The 27182-nt window shown below is 47.5% G+C and overlaps 1 protein-coding gene across 1 annotated transcript in view; it reads left to right on the top strand.

Annotated features, from left to right (window-relative positions):
• The window catches only part of LOC119373801 (uncharacterized), a 153635-nt gene that overhangs the window by 33417 nt on the left and 93036 nt on the right, over positions 1 to 27182 (top strand). The gene's annotated exons all lie outside the window — the stretch shown is intronic.

Genomic DNA, 27182 nt, shown 5'->3' with positions numbered 1-27182 from the left:
TGCACTGAAAGACCAAGCAGAAGCCGTCGGTAATCTCACGTTGGCGATCTCGACCATAATGTCGAGACTTGACAAATTCGAAAATAACGTAGCCACCTTAAGTCTCAGGGTAGCCAAACTGCAGCCAGTTACTACTGCAGGGGCCCCCACAACTGGGGTCGCATCTAATCAATTCCAAACGCCGCTACAAGCACTGCGGCAGTATCTGGGGTCGTTCAGTCCACCACTCCCCAGTCCTCCACCTCACGAACAGAACAAAATAGGCAAACGCGGTAAAAGAGGCGAGCTGACGATTTGGCAGTGGAATTGCAGGAGCTACGCCGCTAAAAAACCGATCCTGCAACAATACATTAAAAGCAAATCGAAACCAGACGTAATAATGTTACAAGAGACACACGGATTAGCCAAACTTCCAGGTTACCAAGCCATCGGTCCCTCCTCTGGGGAGAACCGCGCGGTAACTACTTTGGTCAGGAAAGGCTTAGTGGTCGTTCGTCATGACATTACAGTAGCGCAAGTTGAACATGTATTCGTAGAAATTATACCCAAAAGCAAAAACCAATCCAGCACGTTCATTCTCAATCTATACAGCAACCCTGCGCACATACGACAGCGCTTCCTAACCCTATTTAAGAGGGCCGCCGACCTTGCGGGCTCGCACCCTTTACTAATCGGGGGAGACTTTAACGCCCCGCACGGAGCGTGGGGTTACGCCTACACGAGAGCCAAAGGCAAGGCATTATGGCAAGACATACAGGAGACAGGCCTTACTCTCATCACCGACCCCAGCTCCCCCACAAGAATGGGAACCGGGCTGGCAAGAGACACCACACCTGACCTAACATTAGTGAAGAACACGAGAGGATCAAGTTGGAAAAACACGTTCGAAGACCTTGGTAGCGATCACAGAATTCTCGAAACTAAATTATCGGATACTTTAGAAAGAGAAACCAACAAAACGTTCAAATGGACAGACTGGGATAAGTTCCGTCAGAATAGGGCCGGAATGACGCACGAACCCATCACGGACATCAAACAATGGGCCGAAAAAGTTATGGCTGACGTCAAAGATGTTACAAAGACCGTGGCGCCAGAACTTCCCATCGATAAGATAGACAGCCGCCTGGTGCACATGTGGGAGGCCAAACGATCATTACAGGCCAGGTGGCAGAAACAAAGACACAACAGGAAGTTGAGGAAACGCATTGCATTACTCAACAAACAAATTGAAGAACACTGCAGAACTCTTAGTAAACAGCAATGGGACGAGATCTGCAACACGATGGACAGACGGATTGGCACCGGTCACACGTGGCGCCTGCTCCGACATCTGCTAGACCCGACCAAGACCACGACAACACATAGGGAAACCATGCGCAGGATAATACACACACACACCAAGACCGAAGAAGAAATCCTCTCCGAGCTCTGCGACCGATACGCCCCTCAGAACCCAGTTATTCCACACGTGGAATACACGGGAAGACCCAACCCCTCTCTGGACAGAGACTTTGACGAGGCGGAAATCTGGGCCGCCTCTGCAAAAGCTCAATAGCAAATCGGCCCCGGGACCGGATGGCGTAACCAATAAGGCCCTTCGTAACTTAGACAAAGAGACCATCTCCGAACTGACCAAGTACATCAACGAATGCTGGACCCGAGGATCCATACCTGACCAATGGAAAAGAGCGAAAATGGTGCTCATCCCCAAGCCCGGAAAACCCCCAAATCTTGACAACCTTCGCCCTATATCCCTTACGTCGTGCGTCGGAAAGTTGATGGAACACGCCTTCCTCAGTCGTATCAACGCACACTTGGACGACATCGAAGCGTATCCGGACACCATGCTCGGGTTTCGAGCTCATCTCTCCACGCAGGATGCAATGCTGCAAATCAAACACCAGGTACTTGACAACAAGACAAGAGGTACCAGGGCCATTCTAGGATTAGACCTCAAGAAAGCCTTCGACAACGCAGCTCACGCAGCCATACTATGCAAGATGGCCGCACTAAATCTAGGCAAGCGAGCGTACAACTACGTTAAGGATTTCCTCACTAACAGGAGTGTCTCGTTAACGCTGGGCAAACTCGCATCAGAGGACAGGAGTATGGGCAGCGTCGGCACCCCACAAGGCTCTGTCATCTCGCCGATGCTCTTTAATCTTGTTATGATCGGCCTCCCCGAACGCCTAAACGCCATAGAGGGAGTGCATCACGCCATATACGCAGACGACATTACGATTTGGGTATGCGAGGGAAGCGACGGAGAAATCGAGCAGCGGCTACAGACCGCGGTTGAGGTAGTGGAACAGTACCTCGTAGGAACCGGTCTTGTCTGCTCGCCAGAAAAATCTGAACTTCTCCTCTACCGCCCGACGCTTAAGGGAAGGCCCCCCAAGTGTACATCCGGCATGCCGAGCACGAAGACATCTGCGTACGCACCAAAGAAGGAAACGAAATACCAAGGTCAAGCAGATAACGGTGCTCGGACTCATCATAGAATCCAACGGCGCCAACGGAGCAACGATCAGGAATCTGGAGACTAAAATCACGAACACGATGAGGCTCATCAGAAGAATCACCAACAGACATCGCGGTATGAAGGAGGCCAGTGTCGTCCGACTCATACACTCCTTCGTCATTAGTCACATAACCTACGTGGCCGCCTACCACAACTGGTACACTGCAGAAAAGGCCAAGCTTAACACTCTAATTAGAAGAACACACAAGATGGCGCTGGGCCTTCCTGATAGCACAAGCACGGAACTTCTACTACAGCTGGGCATCCACAATACGCTCGAAGAGTTGATAGAGGCTCAACAGATCTCGCAACTCGAGAGACTAACCAGGACACGAACGGGCAGGAGCATCCTGGACAAACTGGGATAGCCTATCACAAGCAGCACGGCGACAAGACATCCCTCCCAAGCTCGATCAGAGAAAAGCTCCAGGTGGCTAGCCTACCTAAGAACATGCATCCCGAACTCAATCAGGGTCGAAGAGAGAGTAGAGCCAGGTCTTTACTACAAGCATTCGGTAGGGACAAGGAAGCGCTGTTTGTAGACGCAGCAGAATACGCGGATCAACGTGCATTCGCAGTGGCAGTCCTCAACACTGATAAACAATTGGTCAGCTCGTGTAGTGTACGCGGAAAAAACCCTGAGGCAGCGGAAGAAGTGGCGATCGCCCTAGCCATCGTTTGCCCCGGTTGCAGGTATATAATAAGTGACTCGCAGGCGGCGGTCAGAAATTATGCACAAGGCAGAATTTCACCAGAGGCCGCGGCTATCCTCAAAGCGAACGCGAATTATATCACCTCTGAAGAGACGGAGGAACGACACATTATATGGTTCCCGGCTCATACGTCCCCCCACACCCCCGTACCCAACCTCAATGGAGAGGTCCATCGCGTAGCGCGAGGTCTCACGTTCCGCGCTCGTGTAGAAAGGTCCTCTCCAGGGGATGCAAATCCAGAGGAGGGCTGGACAGAGAGAGACAGAATGACTAGATACTGTGACATTACAAAATTTTATCAAAAATCCAGGTGTATTTATCCACCCCCAAGCCCCAAACTCGACAGGGCCCAATCGGTAGATTGGAGGCAATTACAAACCCAGACCTTCCCCAACCCCGTTCACCTCAGGAGGATATACCCAGACGTCTATTCAGACGATAACTGCAAATTATGCGGCTGGACTCACGCATCTCTTAGGCACATTCTCTGGGAATGCGCGGTTATAGGCGAAGAACATGCAGTCTCCCCAGATGAAGCTGCGGCGCGGTGGACGGCCGCGCTGCGCAGCTCAAACCTGCAAGATCAACTGTGGGCCATCCAGCAAGCCCGTGAGGCGGCGAGGAGACAGGGTCTCCGGTCCTCCTCGGGGGCGGCCTAGGCCCAGGCCACGAATTTGCCGGAGTTCTGAATAAAGTTGTTACCACCACCACCACCAGGACTAATCAAAGCAGCATACAGCATCTTAAGACGGCTTTCGCTTCCTGAAGAATGTCCCTGTTAATAAATCAGTCAATTTGCCCTGAGGGCTTCAAGGCGAAAATCAAGCCCGAATGAATACCGAAGGGCCCTTACTGGTCTTAATAAATCAGCAATCTACATGCCTGTACTTATTTCGTTTGATGATATTTCATAAATGCGTATTGTTGAAACCCGTCTGGTGTATGTTGCAGTGAAACTAGCCGAAATTTGCTTGTGCGTCACACTGTAGGTAACTGCCTCATGCCAAAAATACGTTTCATGTTTCGCCAATTCTGGGCGTCATCTGTGGCGTCAACATAATAGCCCTTCATCATCATCGTCATTTCCCATTCATCGCGCCGCGCTTCTCGCACAGCTGCTGCCGAGAGCTCGAGCCAGTTAAGAACGCAATCACGCTCCTGGCAGTCTGGACACCTGCAGCCGCCGCCGCTCCGCTTAGCCTTGCAATAATGTGGCGAGAAAACGGCACGGCCACGTCGGTCGCCTCCTCATCGCATCACGTCACATCACATCGCATCACGTCGCGTATAGCGAGGGGGCTGGAAAGAAGGGAGCATACGGAGAATGGAAAGGGGGAAGCGAGAGGGTAAGGCAATGTGTAGCCATGTATGGCCTCACGCTGACAAAAACAAGGAGGTGATAGGGAAAAGAGCAGGGGAGCGGGTGAAGAGAGAGAGATAATTTATTTACAGAAAGGCAGAGAGGTCGGCTTGAGCTATAGTTTGCTCTGGCCTGCTACTCTACACTAGGGAGGTGGGACAGGGGAGCGAAAGAGTGATGAATGACGATGGTAAGGTAGGAAGATGAGAACATAGTTCGTGACGCCGGGGCAAACCTACAGACGTGCATCCAGTCCAGTGGCTTGTAAGAAGGCTACGACTGCATCTATAACCACACTTGTGCTGCTGACGTCAGGCCAAGGACCTAACACAACGTCATCGGTTAATGGCCTACTATGATATTGCCCAATCGATGAGATCAGTTTCTGTCGTTCACGTGCGTACGCTGGACAGGCGCAAAATATATGTTCAATTGTCTCTGGTATCCGACAATGACCGCAATCGGGACCTGTGTCACTGCAGCCTATCAAGTGGGCATAGCGTCTTGTGAATGCCACACCAAGACGAATGCGGTGAATCATGCATGTCATCTTTCGCTTCAGCTTGTGAGGCATAGCATAGTTCTGTATGGCATTAGGCAGTCAGAACCATGTATGGCATAACCACCCAGGCAGCACACAACGTCGGGCCGACAATGGTTTTACGGCGGCTATGCGAGGCCCAATCAAGGCCCGTTGTTGCCGGAAGTGAGCCATTATTGGCTGAGCTGCTGAATATGGCTGGCAATACTGGACCGGTTTTGCCGCCCTGCATCGGAGATTGGGTTTTCACCGGGATTATTGGGCCCGGTTTGCCGCCGTCCCACCGATATCGGCTGGGCCAATGGCTTTCATTGGCGAATATTAGGCCGGTTTTGCCGTTCTTCAGCCTATGTCGGGTGAACCGGTGGCTTTCACCGTCTAATATTGGGCCACTTATGCCGTTCTTCAGCCGACGTCGGCTAAGCCGTTGGTTTAGCGGCTAATATTGAGCCCATTTTGCGTCCTTCAGACAGTGTACACCTCAGTCACAGTCTTTTGTCGTGAATATTCGACGCTTTTAGCCGCCCATGTGCGCTCGACCTGATAATTAATTCGATCAATATAAGCATTACCGAAATTCCATTCATTTATATTATGTATCAATCAGACATTGAGCATTAACTCTACGTACGCGTTTCATTGTTCAAACATCACGCGTGCGCGCTTCTGAGTAGTTTTAGTTCATGTGCTTTTTTTCTTAAATACGGGATACACTTGGAATGCAATAGAGCATTACGTGCTTTAATGTGTGTCGCCGGAGCTGCAGAAAGCCGGTACATGGATCTGTGCACTAGCGTAAATAAGAAAGTGCATGTATCGTATCGTGCTAATGCCGCACGTACGATTCTGGGCTCGAATTATCGCCAACTGAATAGCTTGCATTCTGTTGTTATTTTCTGCTATGACAATGACTAACCGTTATCACTAGCACATTCACTTTTATACCTAAAAAGGTGACCTTCAGAAGAATGACTGACTCACAATAGATGGCCACTTCGTTGACCAGTTGTTCAACGCTATCAAAATTTTGAAACTTTATAACACACGTCATTAACTTCATGGGCCCAATTCGAAGTACTTCTATTTCGTAAATGTCTTGCCATTGGTCGGCCAAATTCCCTAATATATCCAGCATCAGGATTCGGCTAACCATTCCCGCACAAAGGCATTTAGCGGAAGAGGTTTTATGTGAATTCTAATTCTGAGTATAAACCGAATCTGACATCATATTTATGCGGTATATCCTTTACATACTTTCAGCCGCTGACTGTGAGGCGCGAGTGGTCATAAATCACACAGATAGTTTCACATCTGTGTGTGTAAACGTAGTTACACACGCGCGTGTAGTGGTCGACCGTAACAAGCGCGTTTTCTTTAGTGATGTCACATAATTTTGCCGTGTGAAAGCAGTATAAAGCTCAACAAGGCGTGCTGCTGAGCTAGTTGGTTCATTCCTTGAGAAAAAAATAGGTGTGGCGCAAAAAACACCGGGGCAAAGTGAAGGCGCGTTTCTTCGTTAGAATGTGACAATCTTTAACGAACTGAAAAACACGTGATTGCCACGTGTTTGCCAGATCGTTTTTTCACTTCGTCTCCAACCTTTTTGTGTCATACCTATCGTTCTCAAGTAAAAATCTCGTTCAAAGAACCCTTCCGACGTGCTTTTAGAAACAGTCGTATTTATTATGATTATATTGCACGTGAAATACGATAACAAACATGGTTGATCCCTCCGTCATAGGAATCGGAATAACACGAAAGTAAAGCGGGCCCAACGAAACGAGAAACAGCGCGACACACAGGACAGTGAAAGAGACGGACCAAGCGCTGACTTACATCCAAGGTTTTATTTCGTACATGGGGGTATATAAGCAGACGCAACACGAAAGGAAAAAGAGGAGAACAGTGACATGGAACTTTTTTCACGAATTCTATGAACGCTTCTGAAAAAATAATAATACCATCAACCACTAGACAGATAGGCAATTTCCCTGGTGAGGAGCGCTAACGAAAATGCATCGCAGAGCAGAGCTCTGAGGGCCTACAACAGAGACCTGCGTATTGCTTCCCAGACGGCAGAGTTCCTATGGAAGAAGTTGTTTCCAAGCTTACCAAGAAAGAAGCCGACACAGCAATTTGGGCATCAAGTCGTGATTCTAGGGAATGGAAGCATCCCACCAGGCGTAAAATGCGCGTTGGAAGAGGGTCCAAAATTTTGCGAACCACCGAAATTGGACCAAGTAGAGCTCTTGAGCTTGGTATGGAACACTGCGGCAAGAGCGACTGTTGAAGATAGAGACAGGTGCATTCAAGAAGGAGTGGTCTGCCTGTTACCGATGAAGCAAGCCGGGAGCTCACGCCAAACTTCCGCCATCAAGTCGCTACGCGCCGCAGATGCTGCTTCAAGCAGACAAGGAAGGTGGATTTGTCCTTGCTCCGACAGCCGTCTATAGAGAGAAGGCGAATGCCGCTGTCACAAGCAACTTCCAGGTCACGAATGTCAAACCTTCCAAGGTCAAGGCAACGGCGGCCAAACTTTGTGGAGAGGCTGGACTTCAGAAACTAGCGTCGTCAGTGCGGTCGGCGAAGCGCTTGAACCTTTCGGTGTTCTTTTCGGCAAAAACGCATAAGCCGGAGATTCCCTTCCGCGTCATTGTGTCGGAACAGGGCACTTGGCAGCGCCTTGTGGGAAGGTTCTTGCAACGTTCCCTATCTGTCCTTGATGTGGAGGAGCCCTGCCTCACCAGAAAGCCACAAGAAGTGTCCGACTATCTTCAGCAAGGGTGTCCTTCAAAAGTGAGCTTCTTTTCAGTAGATGTTAAGGACCTATACTATTCCTTGCCGTTGGACCAGGTCTGCGCAGAGGTGAGCGAATGCATCGACCGCTATGGGAGCGTTACGTTTCAGGACTCGTGTGGAATCAGCGTCAGGAACTTTTTAGAAACGCTGAGCTTTTATTTACGTTCCACTTTTATAAAGCATGATGGCAAACTTTATCATCAAAAAGAAGGTGTTTGCATAGGTTCGTGCCTCGCGCCGATCCTAAGTGATATCCTTTTAGCCAAATATGACAGATCCCTCATGGAATGCCTGCATCAGACAACCGCTGTAAAAGTGTTTAGATTCGTGGACGACTTTTTGATATTTTACAGCTCTAACCACTCTGACACACAGCAATGTGCTGATGGAATTGTTGAAGTGTTTCGCTCTTGCATGAGCAAACTGCAACTAACCACTGAATTTCCCACTGGTAACAGACTTCGGTTTCTTGACCTTGAAATGTTTTTATCTGACCATGTGTGCTGGCAGTATGCCCCCCGCTCCAAGAAAAGCTTGTTACCTTACAGTTCTGCGCATTCCAAACTTGTCAAGCGAGCGATTGCAAAATCTTGCCTAGGGGCAGCGTTGACGCGATCATGCCATCACACTATGTGCACTAGCTTTGACTCGCAGGTGCGCAGACTGCGCATGGCAGGCTACCCGGACAACCTACTGTGTTCCATTGCCGAAGGTCTTCTAGAAGGCTTAAAACAGCCAAAAAAACTGATTAGGCGTCAGGGAAAGAGCCCACTTTCAAAAACAGCGGTAATTTCGTATTTGCATAGGATGTCGCATTGTTTTAAAAAGTAGCACAAAGAGCAGGCATCAGAGTTGTCTTTTCAGCAAAAAATAAGTTCACTGGTATGTGCAATAAGGTGAACAGAGAAGACAGAGGGCCTCGCGTGTGTGATAAGAAACACGCCAAAAAGTTTGTTGAATGCTGTCATAACGCAGTATACGAAATCCCCCTCTCATGCGGTCGCTGCTACATCGGCCAAACTGGTCGGTGTGTAAATGACCGCCTCAGGGAACACCGCAATCTAATGAGGGGTTCTGTGGGCAGCCACCTAGCTGCGCACAGCTCCGTATGCGGCTGTCATGCAATGCTCGATCAAAGTAAGGTACTTCGGCCATACAGTGATCAACGAGCACGTGAGATTTATGAGGCATTCTGCATTGACAAAAAAGGTGATACGTGCGTGAGTGTGCCTTCGTTAGAGCTCCTCACCAGGGAAATTGCCTATCTGTCTAGTGGATGATGGTATTATTATTTTTTCAGAAGCGTTCATAGAATTCGTGAAAAAAGTTCCACGTCACTGTTCTCCTCTCCTTCCTTTCATGTTGCGTGTGCTATATATGCCCCCATGTACGAAATAAAACCTTGGTTCTGTGTCCTGTCCTGTGTGTCGCGCTGTTTCTCGTATCGTTGAACATGTACCAACCGGCCCAAATACGCACCTTAAAGCGTGCCCTTACAGAAGTAACTGAATGTTTACTGTGCGTTGATATAAGAGAGTTTGCATAATGTATATTGATATCTGGCAGCTAATGGCACCGTTTAACGTGTATGCACCCCTTTTGATGATTGGTGGTACATCTCCATCCCGACGACTAACGTCCGTGTTCAATGAATAAACAAACCCTTGCGGTAGCTGTAGTAGTTAACGGTGAAAGCGTTATCAGAGAACGAGATGTGAAAGCCAGAAGAGCGTCGCATATTGGTCGCAGAACTTGGTCGCCATCCCGCGGCATGTTAAAATGTGATTGAGCACCACGGCCGGACTAGAGGGAAACGCAAAGCACGTCGTGCCGCCCCGGTGGCCCGGCCGCGACTTTTCTTGGGGCGAGCGCGTGAGCGGGGTACGCGGTGTTACAGCCAGGTGAGGCAGGCGCGCGTCGCAGAGCTATTTTTGGTTTGGCTTTGCGTGATGTTATGAGCGAGGCCGACGGAGGAGGAGGAAACAACTTTATTGAGTAGTGGGAAGGGGGAAAGGGAGCCAGGGCATGGGGGGATGCTAGGCCGGGGCCCAAGGAGCCGCGGCTGTCGCCGTCCATTCCGCCAGCTTGGACTGAGTGGCCTACTCTGGACGCTTTTACGACGCTTGGGCTAATGTCGCCACCCCGTGGTGCGTTAAGGCATTGACAAAATTGAACTTCTATTGAAAACGCGCCGCATGGGTAGGACGTGTAACGCGTTGCAGGTGCTAATCAGGGCGGCCTTAGTAATGACAAATTACTTTACCTTGCCCTCCTAGAGAGCAACACCACCCCGCCGACCGGGAGAGTGGTAGATATAAAAGGCGCGTTTGTAAAGCCTCTAGAGTCTGTGACCGTGGCGCAGTGGATAGCGTGACCGGCATCTGTTGTTGCGGACCGAGGAGTCGTGGGTTCTATGCCCGTTGACAGAACCTTTCTTTCTTTGCCATCTGATCGTGTAAATTTTTTCGACATCATTTCCGTGACGTAAATACGTCACTGAAGTCTTGGTGGGCCCCGGCATAAAACACTTTCGTGTTAAAAATGCGGTTCCAACGTGGTGCACGCAAATTTTTCATGTAGCGAAACGTTGCAACAAACGATGCATTGACAATTCCACAAACGGCATGCCCATAGACGTCATGCAGGGTGGAACGCACACCATTGTCGGAGGTTGAGCCGTGCTTCGAAGAAGGGAGCATTTTATTCGTCTTCAACCCCTACCTCCCCACCGCCACCCCTCATTGTCCCGAAACCCCCTTTACCAGGCAGGGCAGGGTAGCCGTTCCGACGTCGGGATAATCGTGGCTGCGGGAGCCGGTTTTCTCGCTCCGACCAGCAGAATTCTTCAATAAGAGTCGGTGTGTGGACATATGTTGCAGAAAGTCGAAATCGTCTGCGAGACGGATACGCGGCACAATATCGGCACTGTTTCGGCAGAGCTCACCACAGCGCGCAACCAGTGGCCCGTGCTTCCCTATTCGCCGCGAGATCGGGCTTCAGGTGGCAGCACCGTCGCCGCGCTTGTGTGGATAGGCGCTTGTCGGCGCGTATACAAACGTGCACAGCAGCGAGCGCTTCGTTGTGAGCGATGTGACCCGATTTCCGGCAAACAAAATGCGTTGACTGCAGCTTTGTGGTAATATGTGCGCTCTTCATTCCCTAATTAACGCACGAAGTGCGCCGAACGTTACAATTACTTGTGAGAGAAGCGCATTCTGCCAACGCGTGGATTGCTCTCCTTCGGCGACAGTCGGCGTTCTCGCAATGGGTGACGTTTTCTTGTTGTTTTATTTGTACATGTTTAGCTTGTGTGCCACCTACTACGCACTGCTGTATAGCGCGACTGAATTAACTATTTACTTCGTGTTCATTTGGATGTCCCTCAACAACAAGAAAGCCCGTATTCCTGCCCGATGATTTGAAAGAGCACTTTGTGCACTGTGTGCTCAAATATTCATCCGAATTTCTTATTCAGTTCTCCATGAAATGTAGGACAGTTGATAGGTTTACTGAGGAAAGCCATGTGGCTGACAGCGCTTTAGCGCTACGGAGACGTTTAACACGCACACGCTTGTTTTTATTCCATAAACAGTACACAAAGGTAACTGTACAGCACGGAAATTTCTTCGATTGATTACTTGCACGACAGTAATGGAACAAAGGTCCGGTTATTTCACGGGACCAAAGTACATTTTTTCATACGATTAATGTCCGCTGCCTTCCGTCAATCTAAACAACGCAACACAAACGCTCAAGATAATGTAAAGAAAAAAAGATGTGGCTTAGCGTGAAATTACTACGACATAAATGTAAACTAAGCCGTTTGGATTAATTTTCACTATCAGCGCTCTTTAACGCGCACCTTAATCTAAGTACACGGGTGTTTTCGTATAAATTTTGCCACACGTTAAAATTGCGCAAGGCAACTCAGTTTTGCGATTTCTGTGTCATTTAATTTTCTGCTCTTTTTAGGGGACAATTTAAGTACCGAAGTGTCAGACGTGACTTAACAGAAATATTTCTCTAGTGAGACCAGGACCGCACAGAACTAAAGCTCGTCGCGTAACATATAAACACCTAACCACAACGCTCAAGTACACGCGAGCATTTTTTTTTTTACCTCCGCGCCGCTAAAAGGCTATATTCACACGAGATTTAATACTTCTCATCTTTAGGGCAACGTCAAGAGCACTTTGCAATGCGCTTGACCCACAGAGCGGCACCTACACTGATATGACTCTCGTGAACGAAGGGTACGACGACCACACACAGCACTCTCGACAAGTGCACTCTCTGCTCTTATTACAGTACATATACAGCCGATAAAGGCCAAATGCTTCTTTACAGCTTGTTAGGCATACATACGAGCGGTTAAAGCTGCACTAACGCAACGGAACAAACCGCCTTTTGAGGATCTGCATGACGTACGCGCACATGCAAACACAACGGGGCTAGCAGACGACGCATGGAGCAATCCACACTAGGCGCGGTTCAGCCAGAAGCCGCTAGGCGGCGACTCCGCTCGATCTCGCGGCCAGTCGGGCTCGCTGACCTAATATAAGACCACGTGTTCACTGCTCTTACGTCTCATTAGATTTTAGTTGTCTTCCTATCGTGCATTTACTATTGACCATCCTTTTTTATGCATTCTGTTACTATGGTGCGCTTGCGTTTTTTATTCGCTCGTGTTCTCACCGATCCAACGGGCACATGTGAGATGTTTTATGCACGATTCCTTTCCGTTACAATCTTACCTTGAGATTAGCAGTGTGTAGGTGTGTTGCAGTGGCGCAGTCAGGGGGCCATGTGTTACAGAGCGCGAAATTTCTGCCATGTGTTACCGAGCACGAAATGACACTCGACCACACTTACCTGCCCGGATCCCACGTCAGATCAAGCGTGTGCACCCCCCGAAAAAAATTTCTGCCTACGCCACTGGTGCGTGTCTACCTTGTTTAGATGTTGAGTTCATGGGATCTTGTGGTATCACTGGTAATGTTTTCCACGTTGCGTGCAGTAGTTTATTTATGTTTGTGGCCCGTAAGTTATCACTGAAAAGATTGCTTTTCGCTTAAAAGATAGCGATAATTTATTTGCCAGTCATGTGTTAGGAATGCCAACACTTGCGAACCAAGGCAACCTTATTTTTTGGTGAATTTAATGAATATCGGGGGGAGGGGCGAGCGTGGCTCCTCTGATAGTAATTAGTCCACGCGTGTACATACTCTTCTAGTCTGGTTGCCCCTCTTAAGCTCGCTTTTTCGCCGTCTAATATTAGCTTTGTTTTCTCCGGGTCCATCTTTAATCCTACTTTAACGCTCCTTTTCTTTACATCTCCAGTATTTTTTTCGTGATTCGTCACCGTCACTGCTGAAAGCGCGATATCGTCCGCAAAACGCAAGTAGCTAAGCTATTCTGCGTTAATCCTTATTCCTATTTTTTCCCATTCTAGTTCTTTAAATATTTATTTTGAATGTGCCGTGAATAACATGTAACTCTTCGCCTGACCCCATTCTCGATAAGGATTTTCCTGCCTTTGTTGAGGAATATGGTTGCTGTGGGATCGTTTTAGATGTTGGCGATGGTGTGTGGAGATGTTTAGGTAATCCTTTATGGCGTAATTATTTCGGAACTGCTGGCGTGCGTTCATATGTGTGAATAAATTTTTGTTTATCACCTTGCAAATGTGTCGCTCCTTCAAAACCCTGACGCATGCAGAGTTGGGGCAGCAGGAATTTCATCCTTTTAGTTGTGTGGAGACAATATTGACTTTCCTTCTCGGCCTTGCACGGTTCCACAGAATTCTGGGTCTCAATGGTGGCACACAAAGACCCCAGTGGAGCTGGGGTTCTAATTACGAAGTATTTTCTGAATACGGCGCCAACGGTAGTCGACAACTGCCGTTGGGCTGCGAATAGACTATTTTAGTACAGCTGACTTACAGTACAGTAACTACAGAAATACCAAATACCGTGGTCGGCATGCAGCCGTTTTACTTTCTAACACGCGTATCAGCCTTTGTAATCAAGTTATTGCATGCAGCGAATGAATGAATGGATGAAAAACTTTATTATTGCAAAGGAGCATGCATCAAGCAACTAACGCCGGTTCCCCCATATAAACTAGCTGCATGCAGATTACGACAGTACTATTATTACCGCACGGCAAACAACCACTGCTAAAGCACCATAATAAAGGGGGCAATTGGTCATACCGGCGGCTTCCCGACGCCCGAAGGGGCTGACACTAAGCAAGCTCGGATAGCTTACATAAGCCGATGACGGCTTGCCATCATCGGCTTATGTAAGGTAGGCCCTTCTCGGTCCTACGCTGGCTAGCCCACATCGGTCCAAAGCCGTAAAGCCCAGATCGGCCCAACGCCGGTTAGCCGCCCTTGGGCCGATCGTAGCGCAAGCGAGATTTGCCGACGTGAGACCTATATTGCTGCCGACATTTGCCGACGTTGGGCCGAGATCGGTCCAATGCAGGCGTGCTGCCTGGGCACCTATGCCATGTATGTCAAGGAGCGGAGGAAGGGAGTATGCTGTCATCTCATGTCATCTCTTGGCGTCACGCACGCAAAATCATGTATAGCATAGCCATGCATAGTACGTTACAGGTAGGGTGCGCGAAGGAGGGGATGGGGTGGAGCATAGCATAGTCGTGTGTAGTATACTGTAGCATAGTATAGTATAACAATCAGACACAAAAGTGAAATGAGGGTGAGGAGGAGGGATGTGAGAGAGAGGAGGAGAGAAAGGAGGAGGGGAGGGGGCGTCACTGCATCACCAATGAAGGTTTCCTTTCCCGCCATGAACGCCTAGCTGGCTGCATGGTTTGAACGCCAGGCCGCGCTTGCCCGTGAACACGAGCGTCGCTGAAGGAACGCAGATTCTTCAGCGACACTCTCAGGCTGCCTTCCACCTGTCTACTTAAACTCTGGCGTCCTGTCCCAAGCGCAGTTTCAGTTTACATAATAATGTCCAACCAATTACCCCCCCCCCCCTCCAAACACACGCTCCTTGAGTTCGTCGCTGAAGGACAGGTTAATCACTGCTCCGAACATCCTATAGCTTTCACGTTGAGCGCAACTGCTTAAATTTATTTTATGTGAAAATTTTATCTTGTCTAACGAAATCTGAAAACAGACAGGCTACATGTTCACGAATGTAAACTTTAGTAATCGGACCACAAGGACCTCTTTTCTTTCGTTAGAAAAATACGTCCTTGGATAGTAGCACGCGGAAAAGCTAGTGCAAAGTAATTCAGAAGACGAAGCTCGAACAGGACTAGCACTAATGAGTTCTTAAAGCCTTGTGCTGCATTTCATTTCTGAAACCGACACAAATCTCCTTAGCAACTTGCGAAAAAAGTCGTAATCCAGGAAACGCAAGGAGAATAAAATTCGTCAACAACATACGAGACACGCTAGGTTGATGCAACGCCCGACCTCTTTAGCAGAAATTACCTTGAAACACTGTTGATATTCTCAATTTCAATAAATTATTGAAACTTGCCTACACCCGCCCCATCTCATCCGGATGAACAAATGCTTCCGGCAGCAGCCACCGCATCTCATTTCTATTTCTGCAGTTTTAATGTCGACAAAGCGCCGGCGGTGTCTAGCACTTGCTGGCACCTTGTGTGTCATTTTGTTCCATAAGCAGCCGTGTGTCCAAGCGAATGCACATGTTAGAAAAGCGTACAAAGGAGACCCTGTACAATAATAAAAAGAAAACTTTTGTCTAGGCAATGCAAAACCATCTTACGTCTTCGATGAAGAACACAATCTGTATGTAGTCCAAAAATAGTTTTGCAAATCGTTTGTAGTCCTCCATCGCACTGAGTATTCGACGTTGTGTTTCTTCAAGGCAGCTCAGGTTAAAGCCGCTGATCGTCTCACTTTAAAAACGCCATGTTAGAATGTCAAAAAAGGCAAGAGTATGCGGAAAATTGTGAATAAAAATTCCCCGCTCGAGCAAACTCTCTGTTTATGAATTTTTCATGTTAGAGTGTTGTTGTCCACTGCTGGAATATCTTTTCCTTGCTCGGACGAACATCCTTCATAACAGAACCGCCACATTGAAAACAATTCCCGTAAGTAGACTGAGAAACAAAAGAGGTTCAAGTTATGAGCATGTAGGTTCCTTTATCATCGGCAGCAGTCTTCCTATTTTGAAACTAAAAAGGGCACTGACTGCGAAAACCACTTCACTTATATTGTTAAAATGACCCTGCACAAATATACAATCACTGCATTTACCGTTATAGGGCGCTTGATGAGCCGGAAACGCGCAGATATCAAATAAATATGGCCGAGTCCACCTTGCAGAACGCCACATTGCGCCACCTTGCAGCATGAATTCGCTATGACGTCACTGACTATTAGCGGCACCTGCTCTGCCCTACATAAAAAATTAGTTCCCCTGTGTTCAAATCAAGGCGCACACCTGTGCGGCAAGTTCCCAATGTTGCAAATATGCGAGAATAGACTGCAATCCGGGTTTTCAAACTCACTGTCAGCGAAATTCAAGAATGACTCTTGGGCTTTCACTAGTTTTCTAATACTCAACCTATCCTCGCGCAGTTAACGGCAGCAAAGCTGCCAAATAATAATTCGTTTATGTAAACTGATTGAAAACTCCTTTTAATGATACCTACGTCCATATCCACAAATTTTAATGGTGCTAGAACGCGATCAACATTGCTGAACTTATAAGAGCTAACTTGCGGCCTTGTGGGCCTCGGCGGTACAGTGGTTACGTTGCTCGGCTGCGGACCCAAAAGTCGCGGATTCGGTACCAGCCACAGCAGTTGCATTTCATTGGAGGCGAAACGCAAGTGGCCTGTGTACTGTACGACGTCAGTGCACGTTAAGAACTCCAGGCAGTCAAAATTTCCGCAGCCCTCCACTACAGCGTGCCTTATAATCATATCGTGGTTACGGCACATAAAAGCCTGTATAATAGGGGTGTGCGAATAGTGAATTTTGGAACCGAATCGAATACGAATCGAATAGTGATGACACCGAATCGAATACGAATACTAATCGAATACTTTTCGAATAGTTTTCGAATAGTAAGACAACCATTCTCAAAACGGTCCTACAACTCCGCAGCGTCTTTTTTTCTTTTTTTGAAAGAAATATTCACGAACTTTCACCCAAGAGCGTTGCGCTTACTTTTAACAGACACAAAATACCACAGTTATGAAATCTGAGGTAAGCTCGTATACAGCAGCGACCACAACCTTCGAAATATTTTCTAACTGTAGGTTGAAATAAAGCAGTGACTGCAGATGCTTTGTCGCCTGCTTTTAAATAAAACTGAGACATAAAATCTAAACAATTTTAAACCGAAGACTACGCATACAGCTAAGGCGGTAATGAAACACATAAACCTGCCATCGCAACATGGTCCTCGGCACTGAAGGCATGTAGACATCGATGTTGAAAGCTGTACCTCCAAAAACAATTTACGCAAACACACCCCTTGCATCTATTGCTATTCATGAAGCTGAATGCAGGTGCACCTTCAGTTCTTACAAGATGAAGACAGGAACTGATAAATGCGATGCAGGGGCAGCATAGTAAAAACTGAGCGAGTATGGAGCTTTCATAAAAAAAAATCGCCTTCATCCGGTAATCAATATAGCGTCGGTAGTTTCGTAAAAGCTTGGGCTGCATGCATGCTGGTAATTTAGAGATTAAAAGAAGAAAAATGGCCTTTAAATATTCCAAAGTTTCATTGTTTTGGGGTTCTCCCGTCGGCGCTAATTATTCGAAAACTATTCGAAAAATATTCGGTATTTCGAGTATGTACTATTCGATTCGAGTACCGAATCGAATAGAATGCTATTCGATTCGTTATTCGAAATTTTCGAATATTCGCACACCCCTACTGTATAATAATAGAGAGTTTATTACTGCGTACGTATCGTACGTGGCGGCGTTGCGTACGTAAGGACGCCACGTTTTGCGCAGTGCGCATGCGCAGACCGCAACGCGCACGTATCGCGTTACGTACGCGGCCGCTACGTACGCACGCCTGCGATGCGTGCGTGCGTACGTATGAGGTGGTCGCGCCGCTCTCGAACACGTTCGCGACAGCGCGAGACTTCTTTTCGCAAAATGGCGGCATCAAAGGCGAGCACCGGCCGGCTGTACTTTTCCATCACCTATGATTTGGCACTTCTGCGCGAAGTAAACGCGCACAACCCATTTCAAGATCCCTCGCGGTGGGAAGGCATTGTGAAGAACATGAACTTTGCTCTGGGAAAAGTGTTAGTGCGCGCGCCTTGCGCGAAAGGCTGGACCTCCTGTTGGCACAGTTCATCGCAAACGACCGCGCCAGCCTCAGAAAGTGAGTACTCAAGTTTTGATACCTCACGATGTGCTTCGTATGTCGCGTGCGTACTTTTAAAGCGAAAGCTTTACCACGGCTGTGGCTTTACTGGTCTAGACGAGCGAGTTTTGCTGTGTATCTCTGCGTTGCGATGAAGCGAAGAACGGATACCCCGTGACATGCCGCGGGAAACTTAGTTGTGGCGTTGCAATTTTGGGCGAAACTACAACGAGCGCGTTCGTCGGCTCCTCTGTGTAAACCTCTTCGAATGTCTTTACTCAGCGTCCGAGGTGAAACGCAAGGAGCGTTGCAGAAGTGTACGCGAGCGCGAGCGTTTGAAGCGTGTATACACACGACGGACTTCTCCGCGGAAATCTCTTCCACGGACGCGCCGGAGAAAAAAAAACATGGCGGCACTGTCTGAAGCGAGAGCTGCCCGCTTCGAATCTTTAAGCTCTTCGTCGCGCATTGCGTGGGCTGTTAGTCCCAACCTGACGATTGTGTCGGCTTTAGGTTTGTGTCCTCAAGCTTCGCCGGCAACGTATTCATGACAATTTGGTACTGTTTCCGAGCGCCGTACTCGTTTTCTGAGAGCTGTAGGCTTAGCGACTGCCTCTATCCGCCTCGTGGATGGATGGATGGATGGATGCTATGAGCGTCCCCTTTAAAACGGGGCGGTGACATGTCTGCCACCAGGCTCGAAGAAAAAAAAAAGAAAAGCTTCCTTGTTTCATGTTGGTCTAATACCTTGTCTACATTGATTAAATCTATGTTATTATACCAAAGCAATATAAATTCACGGTCCATCTCTCTGCTTCTTAAGGCAGAATGACCTTATTTTTCCCCCTTTATTTATTTTTGTTCTTTATCTCTACTTTTCTGCCACCAATACTCTAACCGTCTCTTACTTATTTCTATCGCGGACGTGTGCAGCTTTCCATTGTTGTCCCTAAAACCCAAGGCTTCATGTAGACTCGTGCCCACACGTATACCTGGGTGAATATCGCCACATTCAATCAGTACATGTTCCATCGTTTCCTTAGTTCCCCCACAGCATGTACATTGTTCTTCTTCGTTACTGAATCTCGCTTTATAACTACGCGTTCTAAGGCAGCCCGACCTTGCTTCAAACAGTAAAGCGCTTCCCCTTGAATTATCATAAAACCTTTCCCTCCTTATTTCGTTTTTCCCTTTCGGTAGTTACTCAGAGCCGGCTTCTTTTCCATCGCTGCCATCCAATAAGTCCTCTCCGCCTCTCTGACCTTCCGCTTAATGCTCCTTGTTGCCATATCGCCCGCACTGCTAGCCGTATATTTACTGGTGAGCCTCCTAGTTCTTTTTCTCCACTGCGTGTCAACGCTTTTTCTGTACAAATACCTGAAAACCTTCTCTGCCCATCTACTGTTCTTCATTTTCCTCAGCCTCTCTTCGAATCTCATTTTGCTCTGAGCTTCCCTCACTTCAAAGCCTGTCCATCCCATATCACCCTTTACAGCCTCATTTGTCGTCTTCCCGTGAGTGCCCAACGCGAGGCGGCCCACCGTCCTTTGATTTACATCCATTCCGGATTGTACCTCTGACTTCATGCACACTACTGAGTTCCCAAATGTAAGCCTCGGGACCATCACACCCTTCCACAGCCCTCGAAGCACCTCGTACCTATTGTATCCCCATAAAGCTCTGTGCTTCATAATTGCAGCATTCCTCTTTCCCTTTGCTACCGATGCTTTCTCTTGTACCTCCATATATCTATCCCCCTCATTTACCCATACTCCGAGGTACTTGTACTCGCTTACCCTCGGTATTTTTTGGCCCTGTATAAAGACCACATGGTCTTCGTGATCATTGAATACCATCAATCCACATTTTGTTGCACTAAATCCTAGTCCTAGAGCCTCACATTCCCTTCCGCATATATCTGCCAGTCGCTGTATATCATCTTGACTGTCCGCAAATAAGACAATATCATCAGCATAAAATAGACCTGGAAGCTTCTGCTCAACCATCGTGCCGACCTGCTTGTGTGACAAATTAAATCCAATGTTGCTGCCTTCTAGCGCTTTTTCCATCCTCACCATGTACAGCATGAATAACAGCGGGGACAAAGGACATCCCTGTCTCAGCCCCTTGCTAATTTCAACGCTGTCCTTGCTACTTATTCCTTCCCATTCTATACAAACTGTATTTTCTCGGTATATTTCCCTCAAAAGCTGTATACAGTCGTCACCTATGCCCACTTCTTTCAGTATATCCCACAAAATTTCCTGATTAACGTTGTCATACGCCCCGGTAATATCTAGATAAGCTACGTGGGCCTGTTTTCTATTTTCGATATTTCTATACACTGGGTAAGAACAAACAGATTATCGTCTAACCGCCTGTCAATTCGAAATCCATTCTGAAGTTCTCCCAAAATATCATTTTGTTCTACCCACGCTTCTATTTTTAATTTTACTGCCTGCATCGCCAGCCTGTATAGCCCCGATGTAATGGTTAGCGGTCTATACGAGCGAATGTTATCCTTTTCTCCCTTGCCTTTATAGATTAAGTTCATTCAACTTTTTCGCCAACTGTCTGGTATTTCCCTCTCCTGTAAGCACTTTTCTACGGCTTTCAGCAGTGCTTCTTTAGTGTTATGTCCGAGTTCGTTAATGAGGCTGACGGGAACCCCATCTAAGCCCGGAGTAGTGCGCTTAGGAATTTTTCCTTCGGCCTTCTTCCAATTGAAATTCTCTAGTACTACATCTTCGTCGGTTGCACTCCTTTGCGTACTGTTACTCACTGGGGGAATCCCCGGGGCGACCTTTTTAAACGAATCAGCTGTTATCTTTCGGATGTAACCTAGCGCTTCATACCCTTCCAATTAATTTCCTCCTTCATCTACCATATGTTGTTGCATTGTGCCAGACTTCCTACCCAGCACTTTTAGGTGGCTCCAAAATATCCTAGGCGCGGCCTTCTTCTTTTCGCGAATCTCTGTCATCCAGCGTTCACTTTCACCTTTAATTTTTGCCTCGACTAATTTCTGCACAATGGATTTTTGCTCTAAATATATTTCCCATATTTGGTTGACTTCGTCCTGTGGCCGCTTCTCCCTTTTTGCTTGTCTGTGCTCCCGTGATGCCTCACGTCGCTTCTCGATCGCCTCCCGGATTTCTTTGTTCCACCAACTTTTTGGCTTTCTCTTTCCTTTCCAACAAATAGTTTTCTTCTCTTTTTCCATTTCTTTCGTGATTACATGTAGCAGCTCACTATACTTCCAGTCTTTGCCTGGTAGTTCGTCTACTTTTTCCTCGACTCTTGCGGCTATATTTGTTATTTGTTTGTCATTTGGATACAAGCTGCCAAACTTTGATTCTATGTTCTTATTTTCAGTTTTATATCCCATTTGTAATATTATGCGTTTATGATCACTACCCAAGCTGTTAATGCCTTCCTCGTCTATTCTCATCTCTAAGTTTGTCATATATTCCTTCTGTCATGAGACAATAATCAATGCTCGATTGCCGGTTTGCGACTTCCCACGTGATCTGCCCCTCACACTTAGGCCCCACGTTAACTATCTCAAGACTACGTTGCTCGCAGAGATCTAGCAATAACTTGCCATTGGTGTCTGAATATCCGTCAAGGTCATGAATGTGAGCGTTCATGTCCCCTAGAAGGATTATTTCGGCATCATGACCAAGTTCTTTAATATCGGTGCTTATGCATTTCACTATCTCCAGATTCTTTTCTCTGCAGTTATTGCCTGTCCACAAGTAAGCTACACCTAGCCATGTTTTCTTTCCACCTACTGTGCCCGAAACCCATATGTGCTCTGAACACGTTTGTTTCACTCTATCCAATTTTGTTCTGCTATGAATTAGCATTCCAACACCCCCACCTCTCCTTTCTGAGGTGATCCTGTTACATCCTTCCCAAATATAATTGTCAATATGTGGTGGCTCTTCCAAGTCTCTAAGGTGTGTTTCTGTAACCGCATAAACACCTATCTGTTCCTTGCTTAACTGCTCCTCAATCTCTAACTATTTTGCCTTTTTTCTGCCACCCTGCATGTTTATGTAACTAATTGCAACACGCGCCTTCTCCCTTCTTTTACCTTTTCTCTGGTTTTTCGCTATACTGCCTGTCAAAGAGTCCCCCTGCTTGTTTTCCTCATTACAAGCTACCGTGGGCACCGAAGCGCCCGCGTGCCCCCCAAAAAAGCTACCGCGCGTCCTGCCAGTCGCCAGCCCACCTCATGACCAAGCCTCTTATCGAAGTGAATTCTGTCTCTTTGGAAACCGCCCCACCTGTGCACCTCCCTGTTTATATCCACTACCTCGTGCATCGGTATGGTGGCGCCACCGCTTGGCTAAGGCGGTTGTACCCTCTCCCAACCCCCCATAGGATCCCATGCATTTTGAATCAAGTTTGCGATTTCGTTGCGCAAAAACAAACTAGCGCCATCTCTCGACAATACGCCACACCGACGACGCAACACGTCCTCTTGCTTCCACCGACTGGCCATGCTCCAAGCTAACTCCTCTCTCCACTTTCTTTTATTTCTTTCGGTGGCCGTGAGAGCGCGCCAGAGCGCGCGCTGTGCACTGTGCTGTAGGGCACCCGACAAGACCGGCTGGGCTCGTCGCTTTCGTCGCGTCTTCCTTGAACGTTGCAACGTTAATATTGTGTTAAGGGGGTGGCCACACGTCGGACGATGAGCCCTGATTTCGTTCAGCTGCCATCTCATCAACGGCAATGTTTCAGACGCCTCACTTGTGTACTTTTGTCCGTTGGTTGCGGGACAAGATGGCCTCCTGCAAGACCGCGTTTTTCCAAGTCAGCTGTGTGCGTAGTTCTCGGCGTCGTGGAAGTTTGATGACGCGAGGACGTCAACTGGTGCTACATCGTGGGAACCGCTGAAGTGACTGCAAGCTTGACGACATTGTGCCAGGATATTCTAGCGTACTGTACGCGCACGATTGTGCTACACTTAAAATACCGCGCTTGGCCTCGAGCGTCAACCTGGTACGCCTGTGTGCAACAAGTGTGTTGTTATCGTTGTTGCGTCGGTTAATATTGAATTGCAATTGGAATACCGTTTTTGCAAAGGTAAGTGAAGCTGTAAGTAGTTGTCCTGCTATATGCTCGCTACTCCACGAACATTACTTCTAGAATCGCATTTTATTTTGAGCTGCACGTACCAAAGGAGAATCTAGCATACGAGATACATTGCACGCGTGCGCATTTCCTATATAAATCTGAGTAATGCCACGCGTACGCATTTCCTATATAAGTCTGAGTAATGCCATGCTCAATTTAAAGCGCATGTGTTAGAGGATTGTGGCTTCAATGGTGAAAGTGATTAGATATTCCGAAATATGTGATTGCAATGCAGTTAGAACTTTCTCATATGTTAATACGGTCTGTGAACAAAAAAAAACGCTGTGTGAATGTTTGTTGGTTATTTGCTACAGTACTTTCACGCATTATTATGCAGCTGTGTGACGGCTGTTAAAACGTTCAGCAAGTTAGATTTTGGTTTTCTTGGCTTAGTTGAGTGCTACGAGTGTTGGGCGAAGATAAAATCGCGTGTCTTTTGTGCGTTTCTTAAGCAGGCATACAGCCGTAATAGTCATTGTTGTACTGTTTGGGGTGTTCAATAAAACAAGAATGCTGTTTTGTACTGCAACAATTTTTATTTCATCTGTGTTAACAGATCACGCAAACAACTTCGACACATGCACGTAAGAAACGTACGCAGTACATCGCGCGCACGCATAAAAAAACGGGCCTGTCATTTTAAAACAAATAATATACAACAATGGACGTAACAGACGGCATGGTTTGTCTAGTGGAGCAGCGTCGGCAGTACAAATATCAAACCAGAATGAAACATGAATAGAAAAACGGAGAGTAACAGGCGCTTTACCCACGGCTTCTCTGAGCCGCGCATATCCACCTATCGCCACCGCCCGCCGTTGGTGGCGCCACCAGTACCACTGAAAGCAGCAGCGCACGAGGCGGATTGGCAGAACATAAGCTCGGTGATCTGCGATAGCTACCAAATCTCAGAGGTCATAATAATGTGCGAATGCTTGCTTGTTCCTTTTTCCTCTAGATGGCGTGAGCAGTCTGAAAGCCTGTGAAAACACATTTATTGCTAGCAAAAATATTGAAGGTTTTTATGTTTCCGTCTATGGCGTAGAGTTTCTGTTAAGTTGAAGATGGAGTTCGAAAGAAAGCGACGATTAGCTGCAATGGCTGTTGCTTTATCAGAATTAGACGATGACGCGTTCTTCTTTCCTGCAAAAATACCTTGTTGGCAAAAGGAATACATCACTGACAAGCATCTGGGTATGCAACACCAACTGTACCGTTAGCGACACCGAAGAATACAGGAGGCTGCTGCGAGTGTCAAGAGAGCAGTTTGTTCAGTTGCTGTCGTGCGTGGGTTCTCGCATAGAACGACAGGACACCGTGATGCGGCTTCGTCGGCTAAATCTAGGAAACAAAACGAAAAAAAAAAGAGCAGCGCCTCTTGCCAGACCTATAACCTTACCATTGGCGTTTCGGTTTAAAGCTTTCGCTTGCATAACCGGGCCTAGCCGAGCTAAGCCACAGTCATTTTTTACGACCCTTTTACGTGTCTATTTGTACGATTAGGCGGGTTTTCATGTCAAAGGTATTGCCTTCGTGCGAAGCCCGTCGCGGCGATTCGTGTAAAGCACGCGTAGGCAATGCTTGTGCCTCTATCATGTGCTCGCGGAGGCTCCACCATTGGTCAGGCGCTTTGCGCGCGCCGCTTAAAAGGCAGGTTTCCGGGCTCGCGTCTCAGATGCCGCTCCGCTGTTAGATTGAAATCGTTGCCATGTGAAACAGGCCGTCAGAGCCCTGATCGAAATGGGCGCCGAATATGTAGGTTACCCTATGTACAGCTGTGCTCTTTGCAGTACAAAGGACGCATAGCTTTATTAAATACACAGAAATAGATGAAGATGTCTACGTATTCGGATCTTCAGGTTGTTCATGAATCGCATAAATTGAATTCATACTGATCAGCTTCTCGACGTTTCCACGGTCTTTTCAAATTTTAACAGCTGACTGTGTTACTTCTAGGTCTGGTACCGAAGAAGAGTACGAGGAAAAAGAAAGGCTGCTACAGGAGATATGCAGCCTCGCAAAAGACTTCGGCTACAAGGTCAAAAGCCGCAAAGCGCAGTCCTCTGTGGGTCAGAGGGTCAGTGCGGCTGTGACCCGCGACACTGCCGCTGCTACGTTGGTGCCAGCGTTGCAAGTCGCCTTCGGTACGTAATGACACAGACAACCGGTAGCTATTTTGAGCAACAGGATGAATACCAAAGGATGGCCAATGCAATTGAGAACGACAGAGTTCTTTGAGTTGAAGAAGTTAAGTTCGTAGGCACAATATTCAACCAGCACGCGCAGGACAGGGAGATTATTCGGAGGGGCCTTTCGTCCTGATTTGGACATATAATGGGCTGACGATGGTGATGCAAATGTCATATGTTCTGGGAAATGTTATTGTGCCGCTTATCTATAACGTCAGTCATTATACATAGCGCTGTGTGAGTGATGGAAAATGTACGTATGCGAAAGGTAAGTACGCACAGGGGTAGCTCCTGTGCACGCTTTTCGCTACTATCTACTGATAGCATGGTTTCGCAGCTTTCATTAAGTACTAAGAGCAAATCTAACGTTAGTAAATGATTGCACTTCACATATATGCCCCTGTGAAGTAAATGTTGAATAGGAGCAATGCTTCTGAAACTGTGTGATTGAAACACCATCTACTGTATCCCACTGCCCAGAGCCACTCAGCGCAGATGCAAGTTGTGACGACGCATCTCAAAGTGCTGCAGACCTACTGGAGAGAATTGTACAGGGCACCGACATAGCCGCAACACCTGGCCCCTCAGACGAAACCACGACCACTGCTAATAACCCGCGGCAGGAGGCATCAACGAATGCGGACGACAGGCCCGATACTGAAGGAGCTGCCCAAGTTGTGCCTAGTAAGTACATAGCTGTAAGTACAAGGCCACGCGGGAGCCGGCGCTTTGGACACTCCCCCTATTCTACGTCACTCTAGCCACGAGCGGGACATTTTGGAGATGATCCCGATGACGTGAGAGAGTCCGACTACAATTAATCACTCATAATCAGACTGGCTGCAATTAAAAAAGAACCTTCCGGGCATCAATAGATGTAATAAAATGCTGCTTCGTTTCTGTTTGATTCAAGGAAAAAAAGAACCTCTTTGGCGTTGCCATGGGGAACGGCGCGCGTAATTCAAAGGTTCCGTTTTCGCCGAGCTGCGCTTCGCTCCGCGCCCTGCTTCGCTCACGCGATCGCGTCACAGTGGTAGTTTTGGTTTCGCGTACTGCCGAGTGTGTTTTGCGTGCTCGTGAAAGACGCTCTGACAGAAAGTTCGACAAAACGCCGCATGCATGTAATGTTGCCGGATGCCCGAATGGTGCACGCCGCCAGTGCACGTCGCCGCGCAGTAAAGGCGGGCAACTTTGGTCACGGCAACAGTGACGTGAGAAAGACCGCTTTCAGGCGGGTGATTTGAAGTGCGCTAACGCGATGCGGACCACTAAAACGTGAGTTTATTTCAAAATAAGCACATCATTGGCACAAAAGCAGCACTACGAGGTTTCTGGACCGCTATTTCAACAATCAACGTCGACTTAATATTTGCCTTTAGTGTCGCTTTAATGTGTACCTTTAGTGCCCCTTCAAGCACAAAAGTCTTTATCTCTGTCGGAGCGTTCTTTGTTTTCGAAATTCGCTGCTCATCGCACTGTTATTATGGTTATTACATTAAGAGTATTCATTATTTCGTACCACTAGTATAGTAAAAGCAACTCTGTCAAAATGTTCAGCTTTAAACCTATAT

Source organism: Rhipicephalus sanguineus, chromosome 11, assembly GCF_013339695.2.
Source record: "Rhipicephalus sanguineus isolate Rsan-2018 chromosome 11, BIME_Rsan_1.4, whole genome shotgun sequence".
Lineage (NCBI taxonomy): Eukaryota > Metazoa > Arthropoda > Arachnida > Ixodida > Ixodidae > Rhipicephalus > Rhipicephalus sanguineus.
Note: the sequence above shows the minus strand (reverse complement) of the source record. Positions and strands in the feature narration are given on the sequence as shown.